Below are 26,326 nucleotides of genomic sequence, written 5' to 3'. Positions count from 1 at the left end.
GGAACGGTCCCCAGTTGGGTTTTAATTCACTCAGGTACTGGTTCCTGCCGTCTCCCAGTGGAGCTGTTGCGGCCAGAGGTGGCTAGTCCAGAGTGGTGGAGGGGATCGCATTAGACCCCTGACGAGGAAACCTCACTTGGCAGTGTTAGGCTTCGTGGCTTAGGTGGCTGTCCCGTGCCCTACGCAGACAACGTTGTCTAAGGACAGGAGTGAAGACAGGACATCAAGTTTCTGGATCTCATTACCACCCCGGCCAGGGTCCCAACTTGCAGCCAAAGGGCAGGCGCTCTCCTCCCCACAGAGTGGCCGGGGCTAGAGGGTGGCAGCCTGCTCAATCGACAGGAGAGTGTTCCAGTAAGACCACACTCCCCGAAAAGCCCCTGAAATGAGAGTAAAGGAGGAAAAGAGAAAAGTAGAAGCTTGCAGGATGATTGCCAGCTTCTATCTTGGGGGACTTGAGAGAAAGGAAGCAGACTTCCTCGAAGGAAGGATCCTCGAGGATCCTCGAGGTTGGGATCATGTGAAGCTAAGGTTCTCTTTTGTCCCCCACCAAAATGTCATTCTCGGGGCAGCTGAGCTCCCCCAGGGAGGCTGCTCTGCCTGTTTCAAGGACTTGTCAATGGGCTGTAGGCAGTAAGGGGATTTATTTTCCACTGGCCTTACTTTCCACACATCACCATGGCAAGCCCATAAACCCCTTTCCTTTCTTCTTGGGTAGCCAGGACTGTCTGGGGTTATCAAACATATTCCAACCAGGGGGGCGGGAGGGGTGCAGTACCGGCCTGTATTTTGCCCTCAGCCTTCCTTATGCTCCCTCATCACAGGGCACACCATCATGGTAAGGCCCTCCCGTTTTGCCGACTCCCACAGCCACAGTCCTTCCCCAAACCAGGAGGTACAACAGGTCAGTGGCAGGACAAAAGACTGCCGGTGAGCCCGCTATACCTGCCGAACCCTTCAAAGAGAAACCGAGGCCCGAAGGGCACCAGGAGACAGAGCACAAGGAAAAAGTGCCAGGCAGTCTCCCAGCCAGCCTAGAGTCCAGGATCCCCAAAGGGAGCCCAGCCCCCTAGCGGAGCCCTGGAGCCTTCTCCTCCAGCTCCAGTTCAGCCCCGCCCCCCCCCCCCCACTGGAGCTCGGGCACATCATCTGGCAGCAACACCCCCAGCACTAAGCTGAGCCCCAGAGGGAACCGACGGGACCCAGCCTCTGTCATGGGGAACAAGGTCCACCACCAGTAGTGAATACCGGGACCCATGGACAATGACCCCAGGATCCCGATTTGGTAACACGAGCCAAAAGGGACCGGTACGAAGGTTATTCAGATTCTTAGTAACAGCGTTTTGCTATGTGACACCTAAAAAAGGGAATAAAATCGTACCCCTTTGACCTTTATAAATATCATCAAATAACACCATTTGAAACCTACACTGAAGGAAGACAGGAAGCTGCACCGAAGGAAGCAGCTGAGCCACAGTCCATGTCTTTATTTTGTTCTTTCACTTTACCTGGGTTTTATTGTATTTGATTATTCTTTTTATCTGTTTATATTGGTTTAATCCATGCCCATTGTACTTTACAAAGTGAAAAGACAAGTACCTTTGTATACCATATACAGACACAGCGTCGCACAGTGGGGCCCAGGGGTGGGGCAGAGGAGACCACTTTCCCTGGGAACAGAAGTTCTAATGCCAGGAATGGATCTGGGTAGAAGGCTGGGCAGCCAGCCATGCCAGCCCCTGCTTAGGTCAATTCCCATTTCCTGGGTCTCCCCTCTCCCCCCAACTCCTAAAAAAGAGCCCCAGAGATAAGACCAAGGACGGGATCCTGTCCCATTGGGCGAGTGCCCACGTCAAGAGAAGAAATATACACCCCTGAACACATAGCACGTGGGAAGGGATACCGTTTCAAAAAACTTAAATGAATATTTACTTAGAGAGGGACAGTGCGAGTAGGGGAGGGACAGAGGGAGAATCCCAAGTCTACTCTGTGCTATCAGCTCAGAGCCCGACGCGGGGCTCCAGCTCACAAAACTGTGAGATGGCGACCTGAGCAAGACCAAGAGTGGGACGCTTGAGCCACTGAGGCCCACCCGGGAGCCCCGACCCTGCGTTTTAAGTGCAGGGAACGATGCTGAGCTCCAGGAAGCCCGGGGACATGGCACAGGAGATTGGTCAGGGCGATGGGTGGGACCAGATCCAGAACAGCTTCACAGGCTGGAGGAGTGTCGGTGGGATAGTGACCTGCTGGATGTGGAGTTGTAGGAAGCACAAGGTGGAGGGCCACACCATCATGGTGAGGCCCTTCCTTTTTGCTGACTCCATGAGCCACAGCCCTTCCCCAATCCAAGTTCCAGCCATCTGGGGCGTGGGGGGGGGGTCTTTTGGGAGGCGCCAGGACAAATACCGAGCAGGGAATGCAACTATATTCTAGTATTTGCGACCCTCAAATGAGAAAACCTTTGGAGGAAATTGATGAGCGTCCACCCAAGCAAGAGAGCAGAGTTCAAAGCCGTTATGAAGGACCGATGGGAAAATATAGGGCAGGAGGAAGGACTCAGTCCTTATGTGGAGCCAGGCCATGACACCGAGGACCCCCGGCTGCCTCAGGTAATGACAGAGCAGAAGGCAAAATGTCCAGGCAGTCTCCCACCAGCCTAGAGCCCAGCCCTCTCCCGGAGCCTCATTCCAGCCTTCTGCAGCTCCAGCATATTCTCAAAGCAGAGCCTTTTGACTTCTGTAGGAACCAGCATCATGAGAACCATTAGCCCGGCCAGGTGTGACCCATTCACCACAGACTCAGACACGCACGGCGAACGCTGGGAGCCAGGGAGCACATCCCTAGAGCCAGAAAACCGCTGTGTAGAAACTGCATACAGATTGAAAAAAAAGATTTTTCAAAACAGTAAAGTAAAATAAAACCCAAATGAGAGAGCCACGGCTCCATGCCTCCATTTTATTTTGTTTTGTTTTGTTTCATTTTCGAAGTTTAAAGCAACTTCAATAAATACCTGTTTTGAAGGAGAGGGACAGGACGAGTGCTGGAGGGGCAGAGAGAGAACCCAAGCAGCCTCTGTGCTATCAGCTCAGAGCCCGATGTGGGGCTCCAACTCACAAAACTGTGAGATCACGACCTGAGCAAAACCACGTGTGGGATGCCGAGGGACTGAGGCCCACCCAGGTTCCCCGTCCCTGCATTTTAAGTGCAGCGAAAGATGCTGAGCTCCAGGAAGCCCCGGGACAGGTGCAGGACACTGGCCAGGAATCGGACCCAAACCCACGCAGGTGTGTGTGATGCAACGTGCGTGCACCGTGTGGACACAGTGGCCTGGGCAAGCAGATACGGTCCCGTGGACAACGGGAATGTGCACACCCCTCAGAGTTCTCTGCAGTGGATTCCCATCAAGAGGGTATCTCGTGTCCGCGGCCTACAAGAGGAGAGGCCACCCTAGCTGCGGGTCTGTCCTTCTGTCCCCAGCTGGGTGAAGCTTTAGAGACTGGGCTGCTTTTCCTGAGGCATCTCTCTCCTCCCCTGCTCTTGTGTTTTTTGTGTGGGGAGGAGGGAGGCCGTTATTCCAAATCTTGTAATGAAGTTGATGCCGCAGAAAGGTGTATCACAGATACTCTGTTTGCATCCTCGCCGCACAGAATTGGGGCCGCGCATGTCCCGGTCGGAGGAGTGTGGAGTGATGCAGTCCTAGGGAATTCACCAGAACAACTAAATGGAAAAATCACCTAAGGGACTTGTCGTGGGAGTATTGCAGGGCAGAAATGCAGACCTTGGAGGCGCCTGGGTGGCTCAGTCGGTGAATGGCCGACTTCGGCTCAGGTCACGATCTTGCAGTTCCTGGGTCCGAGTTCCTCATCAGGCCCTGTGCTGACGGCTTGGAGCCCGGAGCCTGCTTCAGATCCTGTGTCTCCCTCTCTCTCTGCCCCTCCCCAGCTCTCACTCTGTCTCTGTCTCTCTCAAAAATAAAGAAATGTTATAACAAAATTTTTTTTTTACAGAAATGTAGAGATTGTGGGGCGCCTGGGTGGCTCAGTTGTTTAGGTGTCCCAATTTAGCTCAGGTCGTGACTTGCAGTTTGTGGGTTTGAGCCCCGCGTCGGGCTCTGTGCTGACAGCTCGGACCCTGGAGCCTGCTTCGGATTCTGTCTCTTCCCCCTCTCTCTGTCCCTCCCGTGCTCATGCTCTGTCTCTCTCTGTCTCTCAGAAATAAATAAACACTAAAAATTAAAAAAAAAAAAAAAAAAAAAGAAAGCAATGTAGAGATTGTATCCTACCTTCCTACACTAACATTGCCCCACATTTTCAGAAGGGCCAAGGGGAACATTTAGGTCCTGTGGCCTATGTTGCTTATGACCAAGAGTTCACAACAGGGTAACAAAGTCCTGAGAACCAGCCTGTGTGGGAGTGGAAATGGCGTGGGGTGGGCCCCCAAAGTAGCTTAGGGGTCCCAAACGTTGCAGCTGAGTCTCCACTGTAATGCAGGAGTCTAGCTTTTCCATGTCCCGCATGGGGAGGGATCCCCCCCGCCCCCCACCACAGGAACCTGGAGGGTTTTCACACCAAAGGAAGCTGTGCACATACAGGACAGAGGTGGGGGAGGCAGGCAAGGGTGGGCGTTTGGAGCAGCACCCCTTATTTCCAGGACCACGCCCACTAGTGCATTTTGCTCTGCATCCCCAGACTTGAATGTCCCCTAGCTCAGGGCCTGGGAAGCAGTCTGCTGGGAGCATGGGATGCTCCACCAATGAGACTTTCTCCTGTGAGCTCAGGGCCCCTGGCTGCCTCTGGTCTCCTTAGTCCAAGCGGGTTTTCGGGGACAGTCTTCATGTTCTAAAGAGTGGGGACCAACGTGACCACTTCCGCGACTCAAGACACCTTTGGCTGCAGGTGCACAGTGGGCTCTGGCTGGGGAGCTTCAGAGACAGTCATTGCGTCCCTCAGCGATTTGACACCCCTGGTGGGTTCTCACCTGCTTCCTGAATTATGAAATTACTTCATGCAGCTTGTGTGATGAACAGTCTCTCGTAAAACATGAACTCAGGGTAGAGAGTGGTCAGTGCCGAGAGAGGACATTAAAGGGGATGTGGCAGACGTGTCCATGTGGCTCCCGGTGGCATTATCCACTACTCGGAGTAACCAGACACCGGACTTTGAACTGCGCGTGTGGCCGCCCAAGACCCTAGGGTTCCCGGCATCGTCTGCGGCAGGGCCGGTTGAGTGACCAGACTCTCCCCACTGGATGGGACGGGAAGCGATTTGTCCTTCTGGGGTGTCTCCTAGCAGAGAACCAGGCCCTTTCTGCTTCTCTCCCTGTCCTGCTGCTGGGAACGCAAACTCCCACCCTGGCCCCAGGGCGGCTCCTCTGGGATGACAGGGCTTTGGGGAGAGGAGCTTCCTGGGGCAGCCCTGCCAGGCCAGCCCTGGACCGTCTGCCTGTAGACCGAGCCGGAGAGAGATGCAAACTCATGCGGGGCACCTCCGTGACAGCAGCTGAAGCTTGTCGTAACCAGGACAGCAGTCTTGGGGCAGACTTTTCCGTGTGCTTCCTTTGGGGCAGGCTGCTCCCAGAACCAAAGCCCTCCGAAATTCTCGGCCCTTCCTTCCGTGGGGTGAACAGCCAAGCTCGGCTCTAGCCCTCCCCTCTTCAGGGGCTTCCCTGGAAATACAAGAGGCTCCACGCTCCCAACGTAAGGAGTCCACCTCGTATCTTCAGGGACTTCATCCTCTTCCCTCCCACACGGTGCATTCCCACCCTCCGCCAGAGAGGTAGCTGGCTTTGAAATAGGCTGTGCTGACTCTCGCCCCGCTAATAGCTGCGGATTCTAATTAAATAACTCCGGGAACAGGCCATCTCGCGCACGGTGTGACTTGATTATTGCTCGAAAGATGAGTTTGGAGCTGACAAGTTCCCTGCGAAGCTGACAAGCCTAAAAGCTGAATTTGACGAACCGACCAAACAGCAAGCACGGTAGGAAGGTGGAGTCCAGGACTTGAGGACGACTGGGCCTGAGCTCTCAGTCTGGGGAGACAGATACCGAGGACTTCACAGGTGCCTGGTCTGCTCAGGGTCATTTCCTATATGCCCTCCGCTCTTACGGAACCTGCATCTTATGGGGGGGAAGGACTTCTAATAACATTAACTTTGCTGAAGATGTCATGACAACGTATACAGTCCATTTGTTTGTTACTCTTAATTGTCTGCAAAGGGTCTGGTAGTGCCACTTTAAAATAAAGTGTATCTAGAGAAAATCTGAGGTTCAGTAAGGCCTACAGATCAGGAGACGATGCCTTTGAGAAGAGTTTGTTACTCACGGTTCCCAGGAGGAAGGGGCACGCCACACCGTGCAGGGCCACGTGAAGAAACCCCAGGAGGAGGGACAATTGTGACAGGCGCCTTCCTTGTGGTTTCTGCAGGAGGCAACAAGCAAGGCAGGTGACACGCTTAGGATTGGCTAGTGTGGATAATTTCAGGACCCTGGGGCCTGGGTGGGGGCTGTCCCGAATGATCTGGTACCTGGCCCGGGGGTGATGACGCCAGGTAGACAGTGGCCCGGGGTCGGAGAGTCTGACAGCCTGAAAGGAGGTGGGGGGGTGTGGGCTCTGCGTTGGTCGTTTCTATTTGGCGAGTGGGCCCCTAGAAGGAGGATTCTTCCTGGGGGTGGGAGGGGGTGGTGACAAGCCAGAGAGGTCAAGTCAAAGTGACTCAGCACGCGACCTGTCAGGCAGACAGATGCACGCACACCGGCCTCATCTTACGTGTCACCTTCTCGGAGGAACCATCCCCGCCTACCCAACCCCCAGTCACAGCGTCCCCCACCCCTAGTCTCCCTTGCCATTACCAACTTCATCCCTTCGGGGCATTCAGGGCTCCACCCCTGCTCGAGCACCCAGGCACGGCTCCCCCATCTGGAGAAAGAGTCCTCATGCACAAGGGCACCAGGTCCTGTGCAATCTCTTCTCCCATGATTGTTCCCCCACGCCCCAGCCGTGGCTGGCCCCCAGCCTCCTCCAGCCCCACCCTGGCGCTTCTGAGCCTCCTGACTCCTGCCTTTCCTCTGACACGCATGCCCCTTCTAACACAGTGTGCTCACTGTCTGCCCTCCACAGTGTCTTTGCCTCAGGAGCAGGGCACAGAGGTATCTGGGGGTTGTTGTTTGTTTGTTTGTTTTGTCTCATTCATTGCTGTGTCTACACCTAGGTCGGTGCCAGGCACACGTAGGGGGTCAAAGGGTGAATAAACAGCCCTCAGCACTACCCAGGACATTCTGGTTTGTGGTCTACAGCATTCACTCACCTGGGGCACATTCACTGAGGCCCTCGCATGCCAGGCTGGTTCCAGACACCAGGGCACAGTGGCGGCTCAAGCCAGCAGGGGTCTCCATTCTCATGTAGCCAACGGTCTAGTGGGAGAGACGAAAAAAACAGAAGTGACGTGTACGCAAAGTCAGGTGGCGGCATATAGAGTGGAGAAAAATAAAATCAGGGAGGATGTTGGACGCAGTTCCTAAAGGTGTTTCGGGAGCAAGTGATGCACTGGGCAGAGTTCCAGGTTGCGAGAAGAGCAAGTGCAAAGGCCCTGAGGCTGCAGCGGGATGCCCGTGTCTTAATTATTAGTGTGGAATCTTAGCTTTGTCTCGAGTCTGTATTTTGTGCGTTCGGTACTCCTTGGTTTCACCTTTCTAGCTAATTAACCCGAGTCTGCGTTATCAATCTGTTGAACTCAGCCAACCCCAGGGGGCAGGTACAAGTACACGTGGGGATACTGAGACCACCCTGGGGGATGTTGCTAGGAATGATGAGCAGTGTCCCGGAGCAGAAGACAGAGCAGGGCTCCCATGCAGCCAGCTCAGGCTAGGTGTGGCAGCGAGAGGGCCATAAGGACAGGTGTGTGGCAGTTATCACACTACAGCTCTCCCACTCAGGGTGCCTTGCGTTTCCACCCGGGCCTGGGCTGGCTGCTCCTTCTTGCTCTCTGTTGGATGGGCACCCATTTGTTCATTCGTTCATTCATTCATTCACTTACTCATTCATCATGTATTCCCATTGCTTCCCTGTGGCCAGATGATGGCTCATCCTGGGAGACCCTCCTCCTCGAAGCCCTTCTTGATTCCCACCGCCTTCCACAGCCCCCTCTGGCCTCACCGAGACCCCTCCGGCACAGGGCTGTGATCACCCTGGTTCCTCTCCAGTCCGTGAGCTCTCTAAGGGCTCTGGGCCAGATGCAGAATCGGGCTGAGAAAAATGTGACGATAGATAGAATACTGAATAGACACAGGCCACCTGTGGGTCAAGCCCACCTCCTCCCTCTCTCTAGGACCAGAAGGGCTCCATCATTAATAGGAGCCGAGGGACCTTCTCTTACTCCCGTGCTCATTTACACCATTAAGAGTCTGGATTTTTTTTTCCAATTTTAATTTATTTTAAACTTTGAGGACATGTCAGAATGGTACCTCTCGGTAATGAGAAACTAATTATCACTTCAAGGGCGGGAATCCATCTGTTGTGTCTGAGCCAAGACAGGACAGTGTGGAAGCTCAGGACGCTGAGGAGACGGCTAGGGGGCCGGGCCTCAGGGCAGGAGACAGATGGAGACGTGGAGACAGGGCTGCCAGGACGTGGGTGGAGCCGGGAGGAGGGGGGAATCTGGGGGCTTCCACACATGGGGGCGAGTGCGCCCAGCGTCACCTTCTGTCCCACCCCGCTGCTCCTGCCTTAGCATGCGAGCCCTGTCGCCCCCATTGCATCCCACCCCTGGGCCTTTGCACAAGCTGGGTCCTCAGCACCTAGCAAAGCCCCTCCCCCTTCAGGACTCTGCTCTTCCGACCCTGCCTGCCCACTGCCCACCCCCCGCCCTGACACACTCACCCCATCTATACTCAAATCACCTGATTGTAACTGCCTGATGACCAGTCTCCTGGGGACATGGTCTGCTTTTTGAGGGGCAGCTTTATAGACTGGCAGACTGAGGTTCTAACCCCTATTAGTGTGCATGACCTCGGGCAAGCCCCTTGTCTCCCTGCAAGTGGGCCTGGCCACAGCCACCTCACAGGATGCTGTGCTATACATGAGCACATGTGCCATACATGAGCTATACATGCCAGAACTGGAGCGCTGGGCCGGGCGTCTGCTGCTGTGTGCCCTCAGTGTTGACCTTGGGACCACAGACACCCTCTGGCTGGGGTCTGCAAATGACTGATGGAGGGCCGTATGAGGGACTGTTAGGGTGGATCTTGGGAAGTCAGAAGCCGTGGCATACCTTGGGGACACTTCCCAGAGCCCTTGTTCCCAACTCCTGGCCCACCTCCTCCCCTTCTCAGCTGCTTCTGCAGGGCCGGCCTTGAGGGCTACCTTCTCAGCCCATTGAGACCCCTGGCCAGGGACTGGGGCAGGCTGACATGGCTGTGGTTCATGCCCAGATGAGGAAGTGAAGCTCCATGAGGCAGCAGGGAGGACAGCAGACTCAGATGACTCCAGGGGCCGAGTCTGGAGAGGCAGGGGGAGCTTAGGGAGCAGTGGGGACTGTGGAGGGGGACAAGCTCTGTCCACAGGATGGCTCCAGCTCAGCCCCAGAAGAGAGAGGTCCGGAGGGAATGTCCCCCAAGCGTCTGGATCTTCTTTTTCTGTTTATATTTATTTTTTTGACTTTATATGCAAGTTAGTTAGCATATAGTGCAACAATATAGATTCCTTAATGCCCCTTACACATTTAGCCCATCCCCCCTCCCACAACCCCTCCAGTAACCCTCTGTTTGTTCTCCAGGTGTAAGAGTCTCTTATGTTTTGTCTCTCTTCCTGTATTTATATTATTTTTGCTTCCCTTCCCTCTGTTTTGTATCTGAAAGTCCTCATAGGAGTGAAGTTATAGGAATTTGTCTTTCTCTGACTGACTAACTTCACTTAGCATAATACCCTCTAGTTCCATCCACGTAGTTGCAAATGGCAAGATTTCATTCTTTTTGATTGCCGAGTAATACTCCATTGTATATATATACCACATCTTTATCCATTCATCCAGAGATGGACATTTGGGCTCTTTCCATACTTTGGCTATTGTCGGCAGTGCTGCTGTAAACATTGGCGTGCATGTGTCCCTTCAGAACAGCATACCTGTATCCCTTGGATAAATATCTAGTAGTGCAATGGCTGGGTCGTAGGGTAGTTCTATTTTTAATTTTTTGAGGAAACTCCATACTGTTTTCCAGAGTGGCTGCAGCAACTTGCATTGCCACCAACAATGCAAAAGAGATCCTCTTTCTCCGCATCCTCGCCAACATCTGTTGTTGCCTGAGTTGTTAAGGTTAGCCATTCTGACAGGTATATACAAGGTGTTCTCTCATTGTGGTTTTGATTTGTATTCCCCTGATGATGAGTGATGTTGAGCATTTTATCATGTTTCTGTTGGCCATCTGGATGTCTTCTTTGGAGAAGTGTCTATTCATGTCTTTTGCCCATTTCTTCACTGGATTGTTTGATTTTTGGGTGTTGAGTTGGATAAGTTCTTTATAGGTTTTGGATACTAACCCTTTATCTGATACGTAATGGCGTATTTATATTTGCAAATATCTTCTCCGATTCTGTTGGTTGCCTTTAAGTCTTGCCGATTGTTTCCTTCGCTGTGCAGAATTTTCCTTTTGATGAGGCCCCAGTAGTTCATTTTTGCTTTTTGTTTCCTTGCCTCCGGAGACGTGCTGAGTACGAAGTTGCTGTGGCCAAGATCAAAGAGATTTTTGCCTGCTTGCTCCTGGAGGATTTTGATGGCTTCCTGTCTTAAGTTTAGGTCTTTCATCCATTTTGAGTTTAATTTTGTGTATGGTGTAAGAAAGTGGGCCAGGTTCATTTTTCTGCATGTCGCTGTCCAGTTTTCCCAGCACCAATTGCTGAAGGGACCGTCTTTATTCCATTGGGTATTCTTTCCTGCTTTGTCAAAGATTAGTTGGCCATACATTTGTGGCTCCATTTCTGGGTTCTCTATTGTGTTCCATTGATCTGAGGGTCTGTTTTTGTGCCAGTACCATACTGTCTTGATGATTACAGCTTTGTAATAAAGTTTGAAGTCTGGGATTGTGATGCCTCCCGCTTTGGTTTTCTTTTTCAAGATTGCTTTGGCTCTTCGGGGTCTTTTGTGGTTCCATACAAATTTTAAGATTCTTTGTCCTAGCTCTAGGAAGAATGCTGGTGTTATTTTGATAGGGAATGCATTGACTATGTAGATTGCTTTGGATAGCATTGACATTTTAGCAATATTTGTTCTTCCTATCCAGGACTATGGAATATTTTTCCATTTCTTTGTGTCTTCTTCAAATTCTTTCATAAGCTTTCTATAGTTTTCAGTGTATAGATTTTTCACCTCTTTGGTTAGATTTATCCCTAGGTGTTTCATGGTTTTTGGTGCAGTTGTAAATGGGATCGATTCCTTGATTTCTCTTTCTGTTGCTTCATTGTTGGTGTATAGGAATGCAACTGATTTCTGTGCATTCATTTTATATCCTGTGACTTTGCTGAACTCATGGGTCAGTTCTAGCAGTTTTTTGTTGGAATCTTTTGGGTTTTCCATATGGAGTATCATGTCATCTGCAAGGAGTGAAAGTTTGACCTCCTCCTGGCTGATTTGGATACCTTTTATTTCTTTGTGTGGTCTGATTGCTGAGGCTAAGACTCTGAATACTATGTTGAATAAAAATGGTGAGAGTGGACATCCCTGCCCTGTTCCTGACCTTAGGGGGAAAGCTCTCAGTTTTTCCCCATTGAGGATGATATTAGCATTGTGTCTTTCATATATGGCTTTTATGATCTCAAGGTGATCCTTCTATCCCTACTCTCTTGATGGTTTTTATCAAGAAAGGATGCTGTCAAATGCTTTCTCTGCATCTATTGAGAGGATCATGTGGTTCTTGTCCTTTCTTTTATTGAGGTGATGAATCCTATCTATTGTTTGCAGATATTGAACCAGCCCTGCATCCCCGGTATAAATGCCACCTGGTCGTGGTGAATAATTTTTTTAATGTATTGTTGGGTCCTGTTGGCTAATACCTTGTTGAGGACTTTTGCATCCATGTTCAGCAGGGAAATTGGTCTATAGTTCTCCTTTTTAGTGGGGTCTCTATCTGGTTTTGGAATCCAGGTAATGCTGGCCTCATAGAAAGGAAGTTTTCCTTCCACTCCTCTATTTTTTTGGAACAGCTTCAAGAGAATAAGTGTTAACTCTTCCTTAAATGTTTGGTAGAATTCCTCTGGAAAGCCATCTGGCCCTGGACTCTTGTTTTGGGGGAGATTTTTGATTACTATTTAGATTTCTTTACTGGTTATGGGTCTGTTCAAATTTTCCATTTCTTCCTGTTTCAGATTTGGTATTTATATGTTTCTGGGAATTTGTCCGTTTCTTCGAGAGTGCCCATTTTATTGGTGTATAATTGTTCATAATAATCTCTTATTGTTTTTATTTCTGCTGTGTTGGTTGTGATCTCTCCTGTTTCATTCCTGATTTTATTTATTTGCGTCCTTTCCTTTTTCTTTTTGGTCAAACTGGCTAGTGGTTTATCAATTGTGTTAATGCTTTCAAAGAACCAGCTTCTGGTTTCATTGATCTGTTCTACTGGGTTTTTGTTTTGTTTTGTTTTGTTTTTTGGTTTCCATGGCATTGATTTCTGCTCTAATCTTTATTATTTCCTGTCTTCTGCTGGTGTTGGGTTTTCCTTGCTGTCCTTTTTCCAGCTCTTCAAGGTGTAAGGTTAGGTTGTGTATCTGATACCTTTCCTCCTTCTGTCAGAAGGCCTGGATTGCTATATCCTTCCCTCTTATGACCGCCTTTGCAGTGTCCCAGAGGTTTTGGGCTGTGGTGTTATTTTCATTGGCTTCCATGTACTTTTAAATTTCCTCTTCAGCTTCTTGGTTGGCCCATTCATTCTTTAGTAGGATGTTCTTTAGTCTCCAAGTATTTGTTATCTTTCCACATTTTTTTCTTGTGATTGATTTTGAGTTTCCCAGCATTGTGGTCTGAAACTATCCATGATATGATCTCGATCTTTTTGTGTTTGTTGAGGGTTTATTTGTGTTCCAGTACATGATCTCTTCTGGAGCAAATTCTGAGCGCACTGGAGAAGAATGTATATTCCGTTGCTTTAGGATTTAAATTTTTTTAACGTTTCTTTATTTTTGAGACAGAGAGAGGCAGAGCATGAATGGGGGAGGATTAGAGAGAGAGGGAGACACAGAATCTGAAGCAGGCTCCAGGCTCTGAGCTGTCAGCACAGAGCCCGACGTGGGGCTCGAACTCTCGGACCACGAGATCATGACCTGAGCCGAAGTCGGACGCATAACTGACTGAGCCACCCAGGCACCCCGTGTTGCTTTAGGATTTAATTTTCTGAAGATATCTGTTAAGTCCATCTGGTCCAGTGTGTCATTCAAAGCCATTGTTTACTTCTTGGTTTTCTGTTTAGATGATCTGTCCATTGTTGTAAGTGGGGTGTTGAAGTCCCCTACTATGATGGTATTATTATCAATGAGTTTCTTTCTGTTTGTGATTAATTGACTTATATATTTGGGTCCTCCTACATTTGGAGCATAAATCTTTACAACTGTTAGGTCTTCTTGGTGGATAGACCCTTCATTATGATATAATGCTCTTCTTCATCTCTTGTTACAGTCTTTATTTTAAAGTCTAGATGGTCTGATATACGTATGGCTACTCTGGCTTTCTTTTGTCAGCCATTAGCATGATAGATGGTACTCCATCCCCTTACTGTGAATCTGAAGATATCTTTAGTTCTAAAGTGGATCTCTTGTAAACAGCATATACATGGATCTTGTCTTCTTATCCATTCTGTTACCCTATGTCTTTTGGTTGGAGCATTTAGTCCATTGACATTTAGAGTGAGTACTGAAAGATATAAATTTATTGCCATTATGTTTCTTGTGGAGTTGGAGTTTCTGGTGGTGTTCTCTTGTCCTTTCTAGTCTTTGTTGCTTTTGGTCTCTCTCTCTCTCTCTTTTTTTTTTTCCATCCTTTCCCCCCTCAAGAGAGTCCCCCTTAAACTTCCTTGCAGGACTGGTTTAGCAGTCACAAACTCCTTTAATTTTTGTTTGTCTAAGAAACTTTTAATCTTTCCTTCTATTTTGAATGGCAGCCTTGCTGGATAAAGAATTTGGGGCTGCATATTTTTCCAATTCAGCACATTGAATATATTCTGCCACTCCTTTCTGACCTGCCAAGTTTCTGGTGATAGGTCTGCTGAAAACCTGACCTGTCTTCCCTTGTAGGTTAAGGACTTGTTTCCCTTGCTGCTTTCATGATTCTTTCCTCGCCTGAGTATTTTGTGAATTTGACTATGAGATGCCTTGTTGATGGTCAGTTTTTGTTGAATCTAATGGGAGTCCTCTGTACCTCCTGGATTTTGATGTCTGTGTCTTTCTCCAGATTAGGACACTTTTCTTCTGTGATTTGCTCACTTAAACCTTCTACCCCTTTCTCTCTCTCTTCATCTCCTGAGACCCCTATGATTCTGATGTTGTTCCTTTTTAATGAGTCACTGATTTCTCTAATTCTTAAATCGTGCTCTTTTGCCTTGGTCTCCCTCTATTTTTCTGCTTCATTATTCTCCATAAGTTTGTCCTCTGTATCCCTGAATCACTTCTCTGCCTCATCCATCCTTGCCACCATGGCACCTTTCAAGATTGCAGCTCAGTATAGCATTTTTCATTTCATCCTGACTAGATTTAACTTCTGTTATCTGTGCAGAAAGGGGTTCTAATCTCTTTTCGACTCCAGGTAGTATTCTTATTATCGTGATTCTAAATTCTGATTCAGACATCTTGATTGGGTCTGTGTCGGTTAAAGTCCCTGGCTGTCGTTTCTTCCTGCTCTTTCTTTTGGGGTGAATAACTTCGTCTTGTCATTTTCAAGGAAGAAGAGGAATTAATCATGTAAAAAATATAAAATTAAAAATTAAACACACACACACACACACACAAATCAAATAAATGATGCTAGATCCTAGGTGTGTTTTGTTCTGTTTCTTGAAATGAGATTGATAGATTGGAGGGAAAAAAAGGGGGGGGGAAACATTGGAAAATTTGAAAAAAATGAATATAGAATGAAAAAAATATAGAATAAAATAAAATGATGGAAGTAAAATAGAATTTGAAAACTTACAAAAAAGTAAAAAGTATAGTAGAAAGAAAAATTAAAGAAAAATATTTTTAATAAAAATTGAAAATAAAAAGAAATTTTTTCTCTTCCTGTAGTCAAGAAAAAGAAAAGAAACAAAAAAAGAAAAAGAAAATGGAATAGATGGACCAGCAAACAGCCTGAAATATGGTTGAAATTACATCCTTTTTCCCTAGAAGTCAAACTATGAAGCACTTTATAGTCCATAAACTAAGCAAGCAGAGACTTGTGGTGTTCCTGAAGAGCGAGGTTGGCCCAGTTGGGCGGGGCTTAGTGTAACGGCTCCATTCTCCACTAGATGGCGCTGCTTAGCTTACTGGGGTGGATTGTTGTGGCGCTTGTAGGTATGTATGCTCATGAGCGGGAGGGGTGAAAATGGCAACTCCCGGCTACCCAGTCTCTAGTATGGGAACTCTGCTCTCCCCAACCAGCAGTCGCACACCTGTCCTTTGTCTCCGGCTTCCATTCACTGCCTGCTTTTACACTGTCTGTGACCAAGCCGTCAGGTTGCCAGGCGGCACCTCCCTCCTGAGTTTTATCTCAGATGCAGCGGTGTTTCCCGACCCCTCACTTCTGAGGGTCTGTGGCTTTGACCCGCTGAGACTTTCCTCAGGAGAGTCTCACTGAGCAATGGCCAGGTGCCAACCGCACCCAGGAACGTTCACAGGACCGTGCTGCTGCTGATGCGCAGAGACTGCGACCGGGTGCCAGCCCGCCCCAGAAAAAGTTCACGCAATCATATAGCGGCAGCATTTCAGGGATTATGCAAAATCACGACACAATTCTGGCACCAGGCTTCACCCTTGACAACCTTGTTCCAGCACCGGCGAATATGGTTGTTCTCCAGGGTCTGATGGTACCTCTTTGCCTCTGTGGGGGCCGCACCGCCTCTACCAGATGTCCTCCCAGCAGGGGAACCGCCTCTCCCCTGTGGCTCGAAGACCCTCTGGACTTCACTCTCCTCCTGGGGATTTGCCCTTCCCACCAGAGCACTGCCAGGTATTGAGCTGCGGACTTCCAGGCTCTGTGTTCCACCTGTTTATAGCATCTTAATGGAATTTAAGCCCTCTCCTTTCTCCTTTCTCCCTTTTTAGTTCAGTCACTGTGGCTGTTTCCACTTTTTCACTTTCTCTCCAAATGCTTTTGGGGGGGGGAGTGCTTTTCCCGTACCTCACCCCCCCACCCGCGTCTCCATCCTCTCTCTACATGCAAAAACAGCTCCCTGCCCTCCGCGGCTTCTCTCTCCCCCAGTTCGCCTCTCCGTGTCGTGTACCTGCTGAGTTCTGTGGTTCAGGTTGTGCATGTTGTTGTGTTAATACTCAAATCAGTTTTCTAGGTGTGCAGGATGGTTTGGAGTTGATCTGGCTGTATTTCATGGATGCAAGATGCAAAAACAACTTGCACGCTCTCCCTCCCTGTTGGCTCCTCCCCAGCTAGACCTTCTCATGTCAGATCACACAGCCACCACTAAAATCGCCACACCTGGGTTTCCATCTGAACTCTCCCAATGTTGAATGTGGAAATTAATTCTTTCAAAGTCTGGATTTGGCCCCTGCGGCCTAGTTCCTGGCCCTTGGTTAAAGTCGCTTGACTAGAGATGGGCTGAGGGCGAGGAGCCCCGAGACAGGGTCCAGATTCAGGATATGCGCAGCCCCTGTGCCCCCACCTGGTGGCCTCCTTGTGGAAATGCAGGGGCACCCCTTCACCACCACCACCACCCCAAAATCAGCCTCCTGGGCAGGGTGCGGTGGCCTGCAGGCCGCTAGGTCTCCGCCTCACTCGCAGAGCCGCCTCACTGCCTGGAGCTGGCTTCGGATTCCGTGTCTCCCTCTCTCTCTGGCCCTTCCCTCGCTCACGCTCTGTCTCTCTCTCTCTCTCTCTCTCTCTCAAAACTAAATAAAAAAACGTTAATTAGAAAAATTTTTTTAAAAAGTAGTTGCTGATTTCAGCACCATGGGGACAGGAGGACTTGGCGACTCACCCGGAGACAGAGCCAGGATTCAAACCCAGCCTGGCACCCAGGAGACGTCCCTGTCCTTCCCCCCTTTTATGACTGCCTGGTTGTTGGGCAGGGATGGCTCCCGGGGCTGATAGCTGGTACCTCTCCGAGGGACACTGGCATGTGTCATGATGGCTCCTGGGGAAGTAGAGAGTGTGGGCCTGGGCATCAGGTCTGCATCAGACCCCAGCTCTGCCCCTACCTGCTGTGTGACCTGGAAACTGCCCTGACCTCTCTGTGCCCGGCTTTCCCAACCTGACTCGTAGGGTTGCTGTGCTTGGCACGCAGTCGGCTCTCCATCGAAGGACAGAAGCCAGTGCTTCCAAAGGGACCTTCTCTTATGAGCTGAAAGGTGACACACGTGGGCCATGTGTCACCCAGAGCTGCTCCTTGACAGGCGGGGCTAGCGTGACCCAACAGGTCCTCCTGCCCACACACCCCTCCCACCTGAGGCCTTTCCCTTGTCACTGACAGTGATGAAGAGCAGATCACAGTGCCCCAGGAAGTCTGAACTGAGTTTGTGTGACCTGGGCAAATCCCCCGTCTCCCACGACTGGGTTTCCTGGTAGTTTGAATAAGGGACAGAGCGCCACTCACTCGGGTCTTAGCTGCAAGGCCCCCAGGGGCACGATTTACTAATTGCCCCACTGCTTGGGGGCCGGGAGGTATGGATTCCAGGGCACATGAGCCTCTGCCCGGGGACTTTAGGGGACTCCAGGGGACTCATGCCCAGCCAGCCTCCTAGAACAGGGTTAGCGATCCAAGGCCAAATGCAACTTGTTGGGAAAACAGCCCTGCCCACTGCTTAAAATGCGACTGTGACACATGGCGGGTCCCAGGTGCCTGAACCCCCATCACCCAGAAAGCAGAGCTGGAGAGTGCAGACTACCTATGGCTAAGGTTTGTTTTGCACCAGAACAGCAGAGCTGAGGAGTTGTGGCAGACACAAAGGCAGAGTAAAATGGTTTATGGAGAAAGCATTCCGACCCTCCCTGGAAGACAGGGATCATGACAATAATGATAGCGTGTCTGGGAGCACACTCAGCCCCAACCAGCTTCCGAGCTAACCCGGTGTTACCTCGCTTAATCCCCCCCCACCCCACCCTAAGAGGGAGGTCTTTCAAGAGTCCCAGTTTACAGAGAAGAAAACTGAGGCTCGTTTTCCTTTTGATGACTAAGTGATGGAGCCAGCTTTGAATGCCAGTGTTCCTATTTCAAAGCCGTGTCTCGCCACCTGGTTTGGAGAAGGGGCGGGTCCAGGCGGCTGGGACACTCCATCTTTCACACATACAGCCCCCCTCTGGGGCCTGCCGTCCCGGAGGCAGCTGGACGAATCCACTTAATCGATTTCCTCTAAACCCACTCAATCCCTGGCGGCAGCTGTCCTGGCGGCCTGACACTTTGCTGGCTGAGGTTTTCTGGGTGAATCCTTGGTGCCCACCCACCCGCCCTGCTTGGTCAGACAGGCCCCTCCCAGCCTTATGATTCTAAACCCTCAGCTCAACGTTTTACAGAACTGCATGAAAAGAGGCCTGCTGGCCTGTGTGCGAGGGGGAGTTTATTGGGGTGGCCTCTTAACACTAAAGTCAATGCAGGAAGGGATCGAAATTGATGTGCATAATGGGACTCAACTTGAAGCCCAGAAGCTGTGGCCCCAGAAGAAATCAAAGCTGAGGCTGAGGGCTACAAGAGAGCAGGATTGGGGCTTGACTAGTGGGTTCTCAATGTGCCATTTAATTAAAAAAAAAAAATCAGCCCCCTGGATGATACCAGCTTGCCCTTTAAGGCCAGAATTGGCTGACCTGGCAACCCAGACACCTGTCCATCCCAGGATGTGATTTCCTGGAACAGAGGGCCTTCATTAGGGCTGCTGCCCTCTCAGACACGGGCTGGACTGTGAGGGCCTCCCCCGCGGTGCACCTGCCCACCTGGGCACCCCCGGACCGTGTGGTCCCTGCAAGAGCAGGGCATTCTTCACACTCGGCTCGGAGGGCCCCAGGGCATAACGGATGGATGACACGTTTATGGGGTGACATGTGTGCCCCTCTGCATGGGTGAGCATGGCACAGAGCAGAGCCCTCCTCCCTCCCCTCCCCATGTCCTCTCCCTTCCCATCCTCTGCACCCCCCTGGTGGAGCGCTGGAGTGAGCAGGAGTTCTGAGCCCCCCTTGGGTTTGTTTAGCCAATAAGCAAACTTCCTGAAGTCCTGAAGTCATACATAGCATGGTGGACGGGGAAAGGCAGAGGCTCTGGGGTCACACCCTACCCCACACCTCACAGCAAACCCCCACTCACTTCCAGCCTCTGCTGTCTTTTCTGGAGAGTGGGACACAGTCAGCCCCACCCTCGAGCTGGGGGCATCCTGTGTACATGACAACACTGGGCACAGAGTCATTTCAGGGCCCCTGGAGCCTCCGGCTGGAAGCCAGGCTGAGGGCAGGTAGGACCGGTGGGGGCCACAGGGTCGCGGATGTGACACAGTAGCTGTCTAAAGGACCAGGCTGAGGGTGTGTGTTCTAATATCCAGAAACAGGTAGCTGCCACTACCAAATGTATGAGTTAAGGTCATGTTTGCTCTCTCTTGTCAATTATAATCATCCGTTTGAATAGAGGCCACCAGAGTTTATTAGCGACATTATTGGCTGTCACAGAATGGCTCTACTCCGTTCCTAAAGTGCCCGTACAAAACTGCGATTTCCGCTCTGCTCCCGCACTCACTCTCATGCTCAGCGTCTCCTAGGAGCTCCCCATAGCCTAAGGCCTGCCCCACTCCAGGCCTAAACTGGAAAATGAGGGCCTGCCCACCTTTCCCACCTGTGCTGTGTTCCCACGGTAACGAACCAGCAGTAATCCCGAGCACCCAAACTGTCCCCACACCTCTGCACCTCTGTGCCATTCCTTCGGCTCTCCATTCCCTGTGCTTTGAGCCCTCGGCTCCCTTATCCACTTGTCCCTTAGAGCTGGATGGTGTCAGATGCTCACATAGTAGCCTTTGTCCAGCCCGCCCTGCCTTCTTCCTGTGGATGCTCCACTTGGAGGAATCAGGGTTGGTCCAAGCCAGTCACGGCAACCACTTTTCCTGCAGCTGGTGACTGGCTGGGGAAGGGGCTCGGGACCCAGTTCTGGCCAATGAGGTATTAGAGGAAGTCTTTGGGGGCTTCTGTGAGAGATTCTCCTTCCTGAGTAGAGGTGGGCAGGGTTCAAGAAGGTGCCCCCTTGCTTCCGACTTGAGTGCTAACTATGCAGATGTGATGGCCGGAGTGGAGGCAGCCACATGGCAACCGTGAACCAGTGACACCAATATTCTGTTAACAGTAGAACGGAGAGGCAGGTGGCACCTGGGTCACTGATGACATTGTGAGCCACCAGACCACCTCTGGACCTCCTATCTCTCACATCGTCATTAAACATTCAATGTTAGATGCCTTCAGAGTTTAAGCCACTCTTGGTAGGGTTTTCTGTCACTTCAGCCAAACACATCCAACTGATACAGCCTTCTAGTGTCGGTTAAAATTTCTCTGTTCTTAACTAGTTCCCCAGGAGACTTGGATCTCTGCCCCTGTCCCTGTACTCTACACCCATGAGCTACGGTGCTCTGTCTGTCTGGTTGGCCCATTCATGTTTGGTCTGTGAACACCTCTGGGACAAGCCTCTGCCTTTTCCTCTCTGGCCAACCTGAGCCTGCATGCAGTGGGCCTTCGGGTCACCCCAGGGACCTCACCACATCCTCTCCTCCCCCATCATGGCCAGAGCCTCAAGCCATCATGAAGCCTTCCAGTTCACTTTGGCCCAAGCACTGCTTCCGGACCCCGAGGGCTTCGACAGCCTCTTCAGTGTAAAGCGTGAGGTCTTTTTTTTTTTTTTAATTATTTTTTAACGTTTATTTATTTTTCAGACAGAGAGAGACACAGCATGAACGGGGGAGGGGCAGAGAGAGAGGGAAACACAGAATAGGAAGCAGGCTCCAGGCTCTGAGCCATCAGCCCAGAGCCCGACGCGGGGCTCGAACCCGCGGACCTCGAGATCGTGACCTGAGCCGAAGTCGGACGCTTAACCGACTGAGCCACCCAGGCGCCCCACGTGAGGTCTTTTCTAAATAGAGCTTTCCAGCTGTCAGCTCTTGCCTAGTGTGTCCCTTCAAGTGCTAAGCTGTTGATTTCTTGTCATCTTGGCCTCTCCTGTGGCAGGCACGGGAGGCCACCGTGCACAGAAAGGAGTGCACGAGTGAGACATGGAAAGTGCAGTGATGGATACATCCCATTCCAAACCGAGTGAGACTCTTGGCATGTTCTGGAAAAGACCTCGGGTGTGCAAGTCGGGCGTCAGGTTCCCCAAGGCTCCAAGGAAAGTGATGTCCCCAGGCATGGTGTTCGAGAGGTGAAGGCTCTTGGCCTCCCTTGTAGCAGCTCCCAATGCCGGCTGTGAATGGGGGACTGCCCTGTGGTCACATGAGCAGGACTCTGCCAAGGAAAGCAAGGGAAAGAGAGGGATTCTAGTCCTCGGGGAACTGGGAAGTTGTGTTAGTGCTGGGGAAAGAAGGTTCCTGCCTGCCTTCAGTGCACATTGCTTTTTTGAGTCTTGTAACAGGCACATGACAGTTACCAAGTCTCAGGAACCCACAGAATGCCAGGTGTGGGGCCGGGTGCCCTGACACATGGACAGGCCGTACCATGAGGCTTCTCAGGCTGCACACAGCAGAATCCGGGTGTGCAATCTGGGCTCCACACTTCCGAGCTATAGCCCTGTCACCTCCTTTCTCTGAGCCTCCGCCACGTCCTCTAAAATGGGGTCATCAGTTGCTACCTTAACAGGGTCGGTCCTATGAAGATTAATTTGGGTAATGTGACTGGCCCAGCCTATAGCAGGCCGCCAACAGATACGGTTTGAATCCATTTGGCTCTCCAGGTTCGACTGTGCAGTTTTGCACTGTTATCTCAAAGTCCCCCTTGAACCTAGCCTAAATCCATACTGTCACAATTCCAGGATGTTCCATTTAGACAACTTCAAGGAGCAATTGGAGTTGTTGTTGTTGTTGTTGTTGTTATTGTTGTTGTTTTTTGATAGCCACTGAGTGACAGAAAAACCAAAGAGGCCTAAACAAGCAATCAAACGAGGCAGGAGAGAATGATTTATGTACCTAAGAAGGCTAAGGGCAGACAGTTTTAGGCAAGGCCGTACCTGGGTGCTTGATGACATCAGTAGCAATCATCTTTCCCGACCTCTTGGCCTTGCTTACTTACTCTGTGCTGGTGTCATTCTCAGCTGGGCTTTTCTGTTAGGAAAGCAAGATGGCCCCCAACAGTCACCTTCAGCCTCCCAACAGAAAAAGAACCCCTCATTCCCTATGATTCCAGCCCTAAGGTCTGGACCCACTGGGACCTGACTGGCACGTACCCAGTGCTGAGCCAATCACTGTGGCCAGGGAGGATGGCCAGATTGAGGTCGTGTGACCACCCTCCCTAAGGAAAAACTCCTGAGCCGTTCAACCTGATTTCCAGGGTGGGAGTGAACCTGAGAGAACAGAGGTTAGTGTCCAGTTGCTGCCCTCCTCTGTGCTTAATATCCTGGGTTGCAACTGCTCTTATCCTCTTCCCGCCACCCCACTGTCTTCGTGGCAGCACTTCTTCCCTTCCCCCACTGCTTTCTTCTGTACCATTTCACCCATACCAAAAAGGAACACGACTTCCTGTTTGAATTCAGGATCCAGGGCCCACGCCCAGCTTCAAGATTTGTTTTTTTGCGCCCCGGTATAATCGTTTATTCAGTCAACCAGTGTCCACTGAGTACCTACTATGTGCTCCCGTAAGTTTTCAGGGTCTAATTATTCTGGGTGTCTGGGGGCAAATCCCAGGAGCCTTCCAAGGAAATGAGTTTTGTCTGAGCAAGCATCTAGAGGCTAGCTTCCAGTCCCTCGGTGCCACCCACTGTGTGGCCCCGAGGGAAGTCTTTCCCCTCTCTGGACTTGTGCTTTCTTATCTGCAAAATGAGGCACTAGGAAAGTTGAAATCCTGGAGCCCTCTCAGCTCTGACATCCTGTGTGGCTGGGTCTTAGAACAAGCCTCTCCAGCTGAGTCAGCCTGTAAGCACCATGGACAGTGACCACAACACTCCCTCTGCTGCCACAGGGAGCATCTTGTTTGCTGTCCCCGTGGGTGCCCTGAACTGAGTCCACAACCATACAGTTCTGTGTCTGAACCTTCCTCTTCTTGGCTATTGAGAACACCCAGGGCAGAGGAGACCCCGCGGCTTTCTCTGTGCCTCTGTGGACCCCAAGGCTCTAAATTCCTGTAAGGTGGCCTAATGGTGCTGCTACAGAAATTCTCTTTTGAGGTGTTTGTGAATCCCAAGGCCTCCCACCACTGAAAGTCAAGTCTGGAACTCTGAAAAGAAAGCATAGGGAGGGAGGCCACATGGAAGAGACGAGAGGATTCTATAGAGGTTGCTATATGTCCATGGAGCCCGCCCATCCTCTGCCTCCCTGTCCCTCCCTTCTTCTTCTCTCACCCACTCCCCTTTCTCTGTTATAGCCGAAATTGGTCATAGCCCCGTGGGAGAAGAAAGATGCCTGATGTGTCAGTAGGGAGGCGAGGGATCCTTTTGAGGCATGCCCAGTGGGAGGACTTTCTTTTTCTTCCGCTTGGGTCTAGTTTCTCTTCACTCTTTGAACACTTGGAGACATGAATTAATTCCCCTGGTCATTGTGTCACTCATTTGTCAGCTCACTCGGCTGCTCACCACATCCATGTCTTCCCATCTTGATTTAGCTCAGCCTTTTTTTTTTTTTCAAGCAAGAAGGGAGATTTCTTAGGAGAACATAGAGAGCCCATGGACAAGTAGAGAATAGAGTAGCTGGTCCTGCCCAAAGATGGGAGCCAGCAACTGTTTAAGACATGAGAAGCCAAGCCTGCTGTACCTTTTTGCCATTCTGGGGTCACACATTCACTCACCTCTGCTCTTCTTTGTACATCACTAGACCCTTCCATCTTTTAAATCTCTTGGCTTCTCTCCATTTCCACTGCCATGACCCTAGTGTAAAGGACTTTTCTTTTTTTTTTATTGCCTGGGGAAACTGAGGCAGCCTCCTGAATTTTCTCCCGAATCCCACCCTTGCCCATTTCCAGTCTGTGTCTCTCACTACAGCCAGAGGGATTTTTAGAAATGAACAGTTTATTCAACAGATTTCACTGATCCTAGGAAAGACGTCAAAATCATAAGCACGGTGTGGAACTGGATTACCACTCCCCCATATTCGGTGCCCTGTATCGAAGTGCCCTGCTCGGTTGGAGGATTATACAGCACGGCCCATGTTATCCTCAGGCATGGCAGAGGGGCTGCTGAACAGTGAAAACAGATGTGAGCACACGCGTTAAGAACCAGTGAGTACTTTACCACTTTTCTTTTCCTTTTTCCATGACAATGGCAATATTCCACATAGAGACAGACTGCTCTGTCAACCTGAGTCCAGAGGGGAGAGGAGACGAAGGAGAGCCACATGTGCATATAGTCTGAGACATAAAGAAACTTTATTGTAGGCCACTGAGATTTAGAGAATTGTGTGTTATGCAGCATAACCCATCCTAACCTAGCTGATACGCATAATCCATAACTATTGCCCATCGCCCCATTGCTTTGCTGAGGCACCACTGGCCTTTCGGTCCTTACTCAAGTTGCTCCCTCCCTCCTTACAACATTTGTCTGTGACTCTTTCTCTCCTGGGAAAGTTCTTCACTCCCATTGTTGGGCAGTTGACAGTTACTCACCAATGAGGTCTTGGCTTCACTGTGAAATACTCAGGAAAGGATTGCCTGGTCTCTGTTCAGAATACCTAGAATTTACCTTCTTTGTCATTAGAGCTCTTTCACTACACTCTAAGTTTGAGGAAAACAGAGCCCAGGGATTTAGATCATGCTTCTTTGAGGCCCTACTCCACCCCCCACCAATGTGCCCGGGCCCATGCTGAGGGGCTGGAGGTAATGGGGGTACATCAGCCCTGCGCCCTGCTCCCACAACCTGCCCCGTGACGGGGGAGATAGGTGTGCAAGCAGCAGCATTTGAACCCATTATGATCGTTCTAGCAGGAAATTAGTGTAAAGAGGCCAGCGAGAAGGCAAGGAGACTGCCTGGAAGAGGGAGAGTCAGAGATGGCTTTGAGGAGGATTTGGAGGTGTCCAGGTGGGGGGAGCTTCCTGGGAGAGTGGGCGTTGGGGGGATCTGATGGAGGGATTGTAGGGCAAGAAGTGGTGCCCTGAGTTTCCAGGACTTGAAAGAGGATGAACCCAGGAGAAGTTGGAACCAGAAGTAAATATCTGGCGTCTGTGTGTATTCCTGGGAACACAAGTGAGCATTCCTGTTGGAGTGCCTTTGCAAGCTCATGGTGTTTGCTTCTTGGGGTCGAGGGATGGTGATAAAGATGACAGTGGGTTCCAAGCCCTTTCACACCATGGATATCAGTGACAGGCTCTGATCCGAGGGTGTGGTGGGCGTGTGTGGGCAGCTGTGTTCCCGGACACAGCAGCGGGAGAGACATCTTTGTCTCCACTCTGCTCATTGGACACGTCTGGATGCCTTAAATACCTGACTTTGTTTTCTAAGAAAACCCACCACGGTTCTTTCTAGTGAATCAAGGCTTCCTGTGTACACAGCCCAGTAGTCATTTAAAACGTGTATCAGGTGAACAAAATGAAAGAGAGACGAATCGCCGAAGCATCACGTCCCTGGGTATGATGTCTCTCCACATGATCTTGTTATTAAAAGAATCCGCAGGGACACGGATGAAACCAGATATCCATGATTAGGGGCTGTGGTCACTCAGCAGGCCCCTGCTCTGGGGAAATGAGGTGTTTCCTGGGGTTTGAGGGCCCTAATGGGACATGACAGAAAAGCTTCTTAGCCTCCCAGAAGGTTGGAGGGTGGGCAGTGATGCTGGAGAAGTCACCCCCCTCTGTGGCCCTTGAGTTTCTCGCTGTTGGAATAGGGAGGGAGGTACCATTCCCCGACTGCCAACCTCACTGGCTGTGCGGCTTAGGCAGTAGGTGGACAGTTCTCGGAGAAGCCCATTGATTCCAAGGAATTGTGGCTGTTTGATGGTATTATTTTCATGCGGGTTGTGAGGTGGACCCTGCTGGGCTCCCCATACTGGAGGGGACAGACACC

General features: G+C 50.6%; 1 protein-coding gene and 1 long non-coding RNA gene across 2 annotated transcripts in view; both read left to right on the top strand.

Moving 5' to 3' along the window:
* The window catches only part of LOC131518845 (MAP/microtubule affinity-regulating kinase 3-like), a 51,186-nt gene that overhangs the window by 8,326 nt on the left and 16,534 nt on the right, over positions 1–26,326 (top strand). The window lies entirely within an intron of this gene.
* The window catches only part of LOC131518865 (uncharacterized), a 68,288-nt gene continuing 64,504 nt past the window's right edge, over positions 22,543–26,326 (top strand). Inside the window, exons 1-2 of the long non-coding RNA XR_009265312.1 lie at positions 22,543–22,698; positions 24,368–24,549. This is a non-coding gene — a long non-coding RNA (uncharacterized LOC131518865). The remainder of the gene's footprint in view (positions 22,699–24,367; positions 24,550–26,326) is intronic.

This window comes from Neofelis nebulosa, chromosome 1 (genome assembly GCF_028018385.1).
Source record: "Neofelis nebulosa isolate mNeoNeb1 chromosome 1, mNeoNeb1.pri, whole genome shotgun sequence".
In the NCBI taxonomy this organism is placed as follows: domain Eukaryota; kingdom Metazoa; phylum Chordata; class Mammalia; order Carnivora; family Felidae; genus Neofelis; species Neofelis nebulosa.
The sequence above is the reverse complement of the archived record's forward strand: the minus strand, read 5'-3'. Positions and strand labels throughout refer to the sequence as shown.